The following is an 11014-nucleotide window of genomic DNA, read 5'->3' as shown; positions in this document are numbered from 1 at the left end:
CATAAAACAAAAATATATTTTTATTTTTGAGTTTAAAAAATTTAAAAACAAAAATTTTACCAAACGCAACCAATGTAAAAATTATATATTTTTGCCGCAAATATTCCAAAATTAAAAAAAAAAAAAGAGCTAAGTGTAATTGACATTATATACTTATTACATGTGGGGGATTTTGAAACGGAAAATGAACCAGGACTAATGGATAAGATTAATTAGACTGGGGGTTTAAAAAAATAATAGAAAATTGGGGATTTAAATGCAAAATACCGGTTTAATTGGGGATTTTATCTGCAAAAAAACCCCAAGAAAATATTAAAAATAAAAAAAAAGAAGCGGAGAGGATAATCCAGTATTACCTTCCTATCCATTGTCTGCATGCATTGATATTTTGAATTCCCTTCTTTTTTTTTTTTTTTGTCGTGTCCATTTCGTAAGGTTATAATTTATAAACGTTATCAATGGAGTTTGTTTTGGAGGTCTTCCACGCACTAGATTCTCGCCTCAGATGCTCAGTTCTTCCAAGCATTAATGTAAGTCTTACTCAAGATTTCACTTTCTCCTTTAATGGCCTCCCTCCCTTTTCAGTAAGAATTTTCTGTTCACTTATATATAATGTGAATGTTTTACTTAATCACTTGACATACTACAATTTGTTTGGAATAAGGTTTTGAAACCACTTCTAGTTCAACTTTGCATCAACAACCATACTTGTGTGGTTGTGTATGCTTAAAAGGGCATGACTTATCTTGAATTGTGAATATAAAATGATTGGAAGAATATGAGGAGCAATTGATGAAATTGTATTATGTTGGGCTAAGCTCATGCAGGTTGATCGTTAAATGCACCATCAGTTGTATATTCATCGAAGGGAGAAGTTTTAGGAGCCAGTTCAGATGGAAAGCCAAGAGTTCAAGCAGTAGAGCTGTTGAGAAGGGCAAGTCTGACAGCTTGTATATTGACAAACGTGGAAAATTCAGAAGCTTTAATACCAAGAAGTTGTCAAGGAAACGATGTACATTAATTTGGACTTTTTTTTTAAGTGGTTTCAAAAGATATTAATCTGTATTATCTTCAAAATTTTACTCTGTCCTTTCTGTGTTAGGTGGTTCATTACGAGGGCGATGATGGAAATATGGATCAGGTTTTGTCGATGGAATTTTCCCACTGATGAGCCCCACTGCTCAGAAGATTCTGGACCTTGTATTGGAGGAAGAGGAGGATCAAAAAAGAATTTGGGACGTTTTTGATACTCTTCCAGCCTCTCGTGAGATATGGGATGACATCATCAATGTAGTAGTTCAACTTCGTCTCAATAAACAATGGGATCCTATAATGTTGGTGAGAACCAAATACCATTCTCTTTAAACTTTTTTCTTTGTCATACTGGTCAAGGATGGGTGCATAATCACTTCACTTGTTTTGTGCTTAAGCACTTTCATATGACCTTTGGACTCACAAATTCTAATTTTGACATATTGTTGATGTTGTTTCTTTTATTTTTTGTCCAATTTAAAAAGTTTTCTCTCTCTTTTTATGCTTAGACGATTATTTTAGTCAGTTATTCTGAGCTTATTATATTAAATGTGTGTTGTGGTTTGTTCAAGTAATACAATATGATAGTTTATTTCATAACAATAATTGTTGTATCTTGCAGAATCTGATATCCTAAGAATGAAAGCCTAATGGATTTACACAAGTCTACATAGTAATCATCCGCTTAGAACAGAAAATTACAAATACTTCCGAAAGCATAGGCATATGAAAGCATTAATCGTGTTAGAAGTTTTGGTGCTGCTTAGCATTTTACAGATGACTGTAGTGAAATGCCTAGTATTTGTTGTCTGATGGTAATTCGGATGCCATACTGGATAGCCAAATTTGGAAATGGCTTGTATGAAAAAACTGTGGAGAGAATGACACCGTTAAATATTCATTGAATCATGAGTGCCCTTGTCAATCATTACCAAATAGCCATCCAAATGGATTTCAACATTAATATTGGTTTGACATTATAATATCACCTCTCCAGATATCTGAGTGGGTACTGTACAAAAGCTCCTTCAAGCCAGATGTCATCTGCTACAATTTACTCATAGACGGCTAATGGACAGAAATCACTTTACAAAGAGGCAGAATCCACATATTTAGAACTTCTTGAAGCTCGTTGCATGCCCACTGAAGATACTTATGCCCTTTTTTTGAAGGCCTACTGCAAATTTGGGTTGCTAGAGAAAGCAGAAGCTGTATTTGGCGAAATGCGAAAATATGGTCTTCCTCCAAGTATGATTCTTCATCTACTTTTATCTATATACTGAGAGATGTTTTTCAGTTAATACTTAAGGATTGCATGAATGATTCTTCATCAACTGTAACTTTTCAGTGATTATATTACCTTTGATTGAATTATCAGATGGTGTACTTGAGTCATTTGAGAACTTTCCATTATTTTCTATACCTGCTGTTTGGTTTGCTATGAACTTTTACTGTATTCATTTGTACTGCCATTCTTAATTTCTCTGCTCTATGCTCATTTAATTATATCTTTGTTGAACGAAAAAAAAAAAAAACAGCAACAAATTATTATCAGTATATAAATATTTCCTTTATAAATTAATTAAAACTTGAAAGGAATATTTAGTTATTAAAATAATAATAATATATAAAAAAGGGATCAGTCAGTCAAAAGAGCAAATAAATGAGATATTTTCTCTACTTCCACCACTTTTACGTTGAGTGGGTTTTTTATTAAAAATAAAAATAATAAAATAAAAGGCTCTATAAAAAGGTAGAGAGCAGAACAATAACTGGAATTTTTTTGGAGGTTTTGGACAAAGAAAATTGATACGCAAAAGTGAACCAGACAAATTGAGAAGAAAAGAACACTGCATATTCTAAAGCCTTCATTCAAGCTTTACAAGGGTAAGTGAAGATTCATAAAAATGATCTATATCTTCTTCTTTTGACTCTTTTATTTTTAATCTATGGTGATTAAGAGTCATTCTCATCCCCTTTGATTCACTAGACTTCAGAAAATAAGTTGATGTGATATATAATCAAAGGGGAAATGAAAAGACTAATATTTTTTATGTTGCCAATTTCATCATGAATTCTTATATTTCTCTTTGATGCATTAGACTTTAGAAAATAAGTCAACATGTGATACTTCATCAAAAAATATATATATATATGAATTTTTCATGGTGTTATACTGCTTGAGTTATTGTAAATCTTCATGGCTTCCTTTTGGTTCACTAGACTTCAGAAAATAAGTCAATATGTGGTACATAACCAAAGGAAAGAATAGGAGATTTAAGGAAATTGTTATGCTGCCAAAATTATCACTAAGATAGAAAACTTGATTGAATATCTCATACCTCACTGAAATTGCAAATAATCAAAGTATTTGTCTAAGCAGTGATGGGATTGGCTAGTCAATTTCCTGGTTGTTGACGCGGTTCTTCGCCAACAGGTAATTAAGACAAAGAGAGAAGAGGATTAGTGCCAAATATAGAACCGTAACAAATATAAGATCTTAGTGAATGAAATAGGTGACTCGAGACACGTTTTTAAGTGGTTCAAAGGTTAAAATCCTTCTACTCCACTAGTCAATATTATTGATATATTCTGGGTATTTGGTTACAAAGTGTATCTCTCCAGAGACTATTTTTTCCATCCCTTATCAACTCCCAGGGTCTCCCTATTTATAGGAGAAGGCACCTGGAAGTTGGTAAGGAGGTCATCCCGTGACCTTCTTATTTGTCATATCAACTCTGTGACATTCATGATTAATTCCTAAACCTGACACATAAGTATGGTCAAATCGATAAATAAGGAGATAATGGGCCGCACGGCCCAACCCAGCCGTGGGTGTCTGAGCACGCACGTTCCTGCAGCGTGTCTGAGAAGTCAGGGAGATATCGGACACGTGATGTCAGATATATGCACGTTTATCTTGCGTGTGTTGACTTTACAAGGGGTCATGGCCTCCATATCTATCTCGTACCACGAGCTGTGCATCTGACCCGACCTTCGGCCTTTCGATTCCTTGCTCCAGTCTTGGGAGTCTTGGCGAGACCTTGAGGATTCCTCGAGCTAAGGGGGATACGACCTCAAGACAGGAGCTCCGACCTGGGGGATGTTTATGGACTAACCATGATTAGTCCGAAGCTCGGCCTGCTAATCAGCCCGTGGGAAAATCAGGGCGTACATCTGCCCCCCAAGCTCCTGCTCGTGGTATATGACGTCATATATAAGACCATAGTAGGGGCTTTTAGACTTCCCCACAACTCTTCGCATTCCACTCTTTATGCAGGCGCCTGACACGTGGCACATCGTGGGTGGTGACGGTATGTCTTACGAGAACCGCATTTAATGGCCTAGCCTATGCCCAGCCGTCGTTTCGTATTTCGAGTGGAAGGCCTCGGATCCCTCATCAGGGCCATCCAAGAGCCTTCTACACGTGATCCTTCACGCATATAAAAGGGGGAAGGCCACCCTACGCACGGGCCACCCTTTCATTCGAAATTTTTCAAACCTCTTTTCCTCTTTCCTCTCCATATTCCAGAAGAACGAAACCCTTGACTCTATTGCTGCCATTTTCCTCTCCGAAGCTTTGGAAGCTACTACACCGACGAAGCTCCTATCAACGCAACACTCTCGTTTACCTCCCAGTCATACACAGTAAGTTTCCTGACCCTGCGTACTTTGAAAACATGCTACTGTAGCTTAGGTAAAAAATTTCACTGTAGCCGCATGCAAGGGTTTTCTGGGTTTTGTGGATATGGAGGGTGACAGCCCTTTTTAGGTTAGGGTATATTTTTTGTAGGAAATCGCTTTAGAGTATGGGTTTCAGGATACTTTTTCTGGGGGAAATTTCTGGTTAGGAGTTTTGGGAATTTTGGGTGCAAAACCGGGTAGCTTAGGGAACATGCCTCATAAGCGATTTTGTAATTTTCTGCCTATTGAAACTTTCCTCCCAAGGCAAATTCTATTCTGAACCCCCTGACACACAAATCCCGAGTAATCTGGGATCTGTTGGGAGGATATGCGCGTGTTCACTGAACCGCGTGATTCCACTCTCCACGAGCTGGGCTTACCTCAGCTCGTGCAAATAATAATTGTTTCTTCCTCCTACTTGGGTCGCCTTTTCTAAAGTGTTTTCTTTTGTTCGCTAGGCGACCAGATGGCTCCAAAAAAGAATCTCCCCCAGAAGAACATTGGAAGCTCGACCTCCCAACAGGAAAAAGGAAAGACGGTGATGCCTAGCTCCCCGATCCCCCGTTTCAGGCCGGCAGTGGAGAAGGAGGTCGAGGTGGCCCCTGACGCATTCTTTGAAGCGGAGAGAATTGTCTCAAAGATAATCGATCAGACGAAGATTAACAAACTCTTCCTCACTCACAACATCGCGCTAGGGAAAGCCTCCGTCATTGCCCGACCTGCTGCGGAGGGCGAGCGGAGCTGCTCGCCGCTCGACGAGTCGTTCGTGGCCTGGAGCGGTGAACACTTTAAGGCAGGGGCCTTCCTTCCCCTGGATCAGTACTTTGCTGATTTCTTGAACTTCGTGGGGTTGGCCCCATTTCAGCTCCCCCCCAACTCCTACCGTCTGCTGGCAGGGTTGAGGTACTTATTCCAGAAGCATGAGTGGGAGGTCCCCACTCCTGCGGATATTTTATATTTCTTTTGCCTCAAAGCCAGCCCAGACCAGCGGGGGCGAGGCGACGGGTTTTACTATTTAACCCGTTTTCCCAACACGACGGCGGTCATCGAGCTGCCTAGCCACCCTAATGATTTAAAGGACCAGTTCTTCATGTCGACTGGTTTCCAGAACTGCGAGCACCACTATTTCAATCGTCCTCGTAAGTTGCTCCGGTCCTTAGCTCGCCTTTTAAGCGTTATTTTAGCTCCTCCCATACTCCATTCTGACTCAAACTAATCTTGCAGCCATCTTCGCGAGGACTGAAAATTCTGTGACCCTCGGGGGCCAATATGACACGCTGGCGGGCTTGCCCCCCAGCGAGAAGGATTATCGCGCGCTCGTGACGGACGAGACGATGGTGTTCTGCAAGCTGATTTTTCCAAATCAGACCTTGAACCTAAAGAGGCCCCGGGGGCTGCCCCCAGCTCGGGACACCAGACCTGTCATCGTGGAGGAGGTCGCAGGTGAGGAAGATGAGGAGGACGAGGAGGCCGAAGTTTCGCTCGTGAGGAGCAGGAAGAGGACCTTGGACGTCGCCCAGAGCATGGGCGAGGAGAGGATCCAATTCGGAGCAGCCGCGGGTCCTGCTGGCTAAGGTAACTCTTGCTTGTTTAGGAGTCTAGATAGGGCCGCTGCAGACCCCCGGCTGGCTAGGTTCAATCCTAGGCAGATCGTCCATCGTCACAGGAGCGATCCGGACTTGAACACACTTCTGCTCCATTGTGTCGACCGGCTCGTGCTGGATCACCAAGAGAGCCGGCCTAGGGGTACCGTAGAAGTAGATAATACCCTAGCCTTTAGGTCGATCCTATTCGAGGAGTATGGGACCAACCTACGCACATGGCCATCACTCCAGAGGGGAATCTATGCTCTGGGGCTTAGGCAGTATGTAGAAGAATCTTGCCCCGAGAACCGGACCCAGAACTTGCGCCAGTTCGGGAAATAATCGTCTTAGGCTCTTCCAGCTCGGGGGGTAGGGCTCCCTTAGTATTCGCATAATTTTTAGCATTAACCCTTTGTCTTTATCTCTTTATGATTGCTAACTTGTAATAACCATGTGTTTTGTTTGACAGAAGAGATGTCTCAGCCCGAAGATAGCTTGCGGGGCGTGGTCTTCGGGGGGAACCCCTCAGCCGGGCCAAGACAGAAAAGGCTCCGAGGTTCCAAGAGCATTGCTGGGGTCTCCACCAAATCTCCGGCAAAGGAGAAGGAGAAAACCCCGTCAGCCCAGGTCGTGGGGGCGATCCTTCCTGCTGCCGGAGCAGGACGAATGCCTCCACCACCTCAGCGAGTTCCGCCTGCCACCCAGGACGTAGGAATGGAGATCGGGACTCCGTCTGTGGCGGCCTCCGATGTACGCATCCCGGTCATTTTTAGCTCGACTGGAGGAGCTCGGGTAACTGCAGCGAATCGCTGGCATTTGTCGCAGCTCTTTACGTATGAAATCGAGTCTTTGGACAGAGTCGGCCAATAATAACCTTGCCTGAGAACCTTTAAGGCCAAGCTTTGCCCCCCAGTGTGGTCTCCGCAGAATCCTTCGTGAATTTCCTGCAGGATGGCCTTCGCTTCACTTGGAAGAACGCACCGGAGGAGCGGTAAAGAGTGCCCACGTCGGTACAACACTCCATCGACTATCGTATATCTCGGAGCTTGATATAGGACTCGCCGCGCGTCGTTACGTCCCTCAGGCAGCTTGCCCTCGACGAGATATTCAAGAATGGGGGTTATCCAGGTTGGCCTGGCGTCGATCATCTCGACCTCTGCCCGATATCCTTCTATACTTGGTTTTTCCAAGAATTCTATTGGCACCAACCACAGGGTCTCTGTCTCTCCCGAGGTGGCGAGCTTGGCAAGAGCATCTGCATTGGTGTTCTATTCTCGAGGTATCTGTTCGATCGACCCTCGCCCAAACGCGGACAGCTCGGCTTTTACCTTCGCCAGATAGGCGGCCATCTTAGGTCCTTGTGCCTGATATTCGCCCAGAACCTGGTTAACCACGAGCTAGGAGTCACTGAAGCATTGGATGGAGCTCGCCTTTAACTCCCTGGCTATCCTTAGGTCGGTCAACAAAGCTTCGTATTCCGCCTCGTTGTTGGAGGCCTTGAACCCGAACCTTAGCGCCGAGTGGAACCTATGTCCCTCGGGGGATATCAGAATGATGCCGGCCCTGGAGCCGTTTTCGTTGGATGAACCATCTACAAAGATCTTCCACAACGATTGGGGCGAGGTGAGCTGAGATGAGTCCTCCGCTGGATTCTCCTGGAATCCCGTGCATTCTGCCACAAAGTCGGCCAAGGCCTGACTTTTTATGGCAGTTCGTGGAGTATAGAAAATCTCGAACTGACTGAGTTCGACCACCCACTTTAACAAACGTCCCGATGCTTCAGGCTTTTGCAAAACCTGCCTTAGAGGTTGATCGGTCATGACGTGTACCGAGTGAGATTGGAAGTACGGCCTGAGCTTTCGCGAGGCCGTAATTAGGCAGAACGCCAATTTTTCCATCAGCGGGTATCGTGATTCTGCCCCGAGGAGTCTCTTGCTGATGTAGTAGACTGGCTTCTGAGCTTGGTCCTCTTCTCGTACCAGTACGGCGCTAGCTGCATCCTGAGTGACAGCTAGGTAGAGAAAAAGAGGCTCGCTGGCCTTGGGCTTGGATAGCACAGGCAGTTCAGCCAGATGCACCTTCAGGTCGAGGAATGCGCTTTCACACTCTACTGTCCAGTCAAACTTTTTGTTTCCCCGAAGCAGGTTGTAGAAGGGCAAACACTTATTGGTTGACTTGGAAATAAACCGGTTCAGTGCGGCCACTGTCCCTGTCAAGCCCTGGACATCTTTCCATGACCTAGGCGAAGGAAGCTCGAGCAGTGACCTGATCTTGTCGGGGTTTGCTTCGATTCCTCGGGTATTAACTATGAACCCCAGGAATTTCCTGGATGCGACACCAAACGTGCATTTCTGGGGATTGAGTCTCATGCCATATTCTCGTAGTATTTTAAAACATTCTTCCAGGTCGGAAACGTGGTTGTCGGCAGTCTTTGACTTGACGAGCATGTCATCAACATACACTTCCATGTTCTTTCTGATCTGGTCCGCAAACATTCTATTTACTAGCCTTTGGTAGGTAGCTCCGATGTTTTTCAGACCGAACGGCATGACCTTGTAGCAATAGACATTAGTCGGGGTCATGAAGCTAGTGTGTTCCTGGTCCGCCGGATTCATCGCGATCTGATTGTAGCCTGAGTATGCGTCCATAAAGGACATGAGCTCGTGCCCCGCCGTGGCATCCACCAGCTGATCGATCCTTGGCAATGGAAAACAATCCTTGGGGCAGGCCTTATTCAGGTCGGAGAAGTCAATGCAGGTCCGCCATTTCCCGTTAGGCTTTGGAACTAGCACGGGATTGGCGACCCAAATTGGAAATTTGGCTTCACGGATAAAGCCACATTTTTTGAGTTGGGTCACTTCTTCTTCTAGGGCTTCAGCTCGGGTTGTTCCTAAACGTCTTTGCTTCTGAGACTTGGCAGGAACGCTTTTATCCAGGTGGAGCGTGTGCATGATGACACTCGGGCTGATCCCTACCATGTCCTCGTGCGACCATGCGAATACATCTAAATTAGCCCGGAGAAACATAATCAGCTCCGTCTTCCTCTTGTTACAGAGGTTTTTCCCGAGCTTGACCATCTGTGATGGATTTTGTGGATCAAGGTTCACCTCCTCGAGCTCCTCAATAGCCTGGAGCTCGGACCTGTCTTCGCCTATTCAGGGGTCAATGTCCTCACTAAGGGCGATACTTTCCCCTTTGGCGTCTTGAGGTTTTTCAATCTCAGGAGCCGCCAAGGGTTCCTGGGATTCCTCTTCACTCAGAATGGCCATAGCCAGCTGCCCGGGTTTAGATTTTCCCTTCATGGAAATGTTGTAGCATTCCCTGGCAGCGAGCTGATCGCCCTTGATGATGCAGATTCCTATTGAAGTAGGGAATTTCATGGCGAGGTGTCGAATGGAAGTGATAGCCTCGAAAGCTATGAGCGTAGGTCGGCCCAAAATAGCGTTGTAGGCCGCGGAGCAGTCAATGACCATGAACTCGAGTAGTTTAGAGACCGTCCGAGACTCTTCTCCTTGGGTGATCACCAGCTCGATCGTCCCTATCGCTGCCGATCCTTTTCCCGAAATACCATACAGCATCATGGAGGTTTCCTTTAGATCAGCGACAGTCAGACCCATCTTCTCTAAGGTGGATCGGAATAAAAGGTTCACCGAACTCCCGTTGTCTATCAGCACCCTTCTTACTTTACGGTTGGCGAGCTGGACTGCTACAACCAAGGGATCATTGTGAGGGAACTGGACATGGCCTGCATCTTCCTCCGTAAAAGTGATCGGTTGCTTCTCTAATCGTTGTTGTTTTGACTGAGGCTGCTCCGGGACGAACTCCACTCTGTTGTGGGCTTTTAGTTCATTCACGTATCTCTTCTGGGCGCCTCTGCTCGTGCCAGCCATGTGCGGGCCTCCAGAGATGGTGAATATCTCTCCTCCGACCACGGGAGGAGGGACGTCCTGATCTATCCGAGTCCCGGGCTGACTAGCTGGGGCGTCTGGAGCAGGCCGACTCGCCGGGACCCTGTTCCGTGAGTATTGAGCCAAGGGACCTGCTCGGATTAGAGTCTCTATCTCATCTTTGAGATGCCTGCAATCGTCGGTATTGTGTCCGACGTCGTTATGAAAACGGCAGAATTTGGAAGTGTCTATCTTTCCCTTGTGGTGTTTCAATGGTTCCGGCCTCTTCCAGGGGACCCGAGTAGAGTTGGCCAGGAAGATACTTTCCCTGGACTGGGTGAGTTCGGTATATGTCGTGAACACGGGCTTGAACTTGTCTACAGACTTATTCTTCTTTTGGCCGTGTTGATTGTTTTCACCATTCCCCTTTCTTTTGCTTCCGCCGGGCTGGTTATTCTGTGTGATGTTTGGGGTCGCAACCACGACGTCCGTCCCCACTCCAGCGGGCTGTTCGGGAACCTGGCTGGTTCCCGCGGCTGAGGCTTCGGCTTCTTCCAAATTTATCCATTCTTGGGCTCTATTAAGGAATTCCTTGACCGAACTGACTCCCTTCTTTTGTATATCCTTCCAGAGATCTCCTCCAACAAGGATTTCGGTTCTCATGGCCATGAGCTTGGAGCTTTCATCCGTGTCCCTAGCTCGGGCAGCGAAGTTCGCGAATCTGCTCAGGTAGGCCTTCAGCGTCTCGCCGGGCTGCTGTCTCATATTGGCCAGGGAGTCGGCCTAAACACGGGCGACCTGGGAGGCGCGGAATGCCCTTTTGAAGTC

The 11014-nt window shown here is 45.4% G+C and overlaps 1 pseudogene; it reads left to right on the top strand.

Annotated features, from left to right (window-relative positions):
• The first annotated feature begins 223 nt into the window (after window positions 1-223).
• LOC133799784 (pentatricopeptide repeat-containing protein At2g35130-like) overlaps window positions 224-11014 on the top strand; it is a 32616-nt pseudogene continuing 21825 nt past the window's right edge.

The sequence above is a fragment of the Humulus lupulus genome, chromosome 9 (assembly GCF_963169125.1).
Source record: "Humulus lupulus chromosome 9, drHumLupu1.1, whole genome shotgun sequence".
In the NCBI taxonomy this organism is placed as follows: domain Eukaryota; kingdom Viridiplantae; phylum Streptophyta; class Magnoliopsida; order Rosales; family Cannabaceae; genus Humulus; species Humulus lupulus.
Note: the sequence above shows the minus strand (reverse complement) of the source record. Positions and strands in the feature narration are given on the sequence as shown.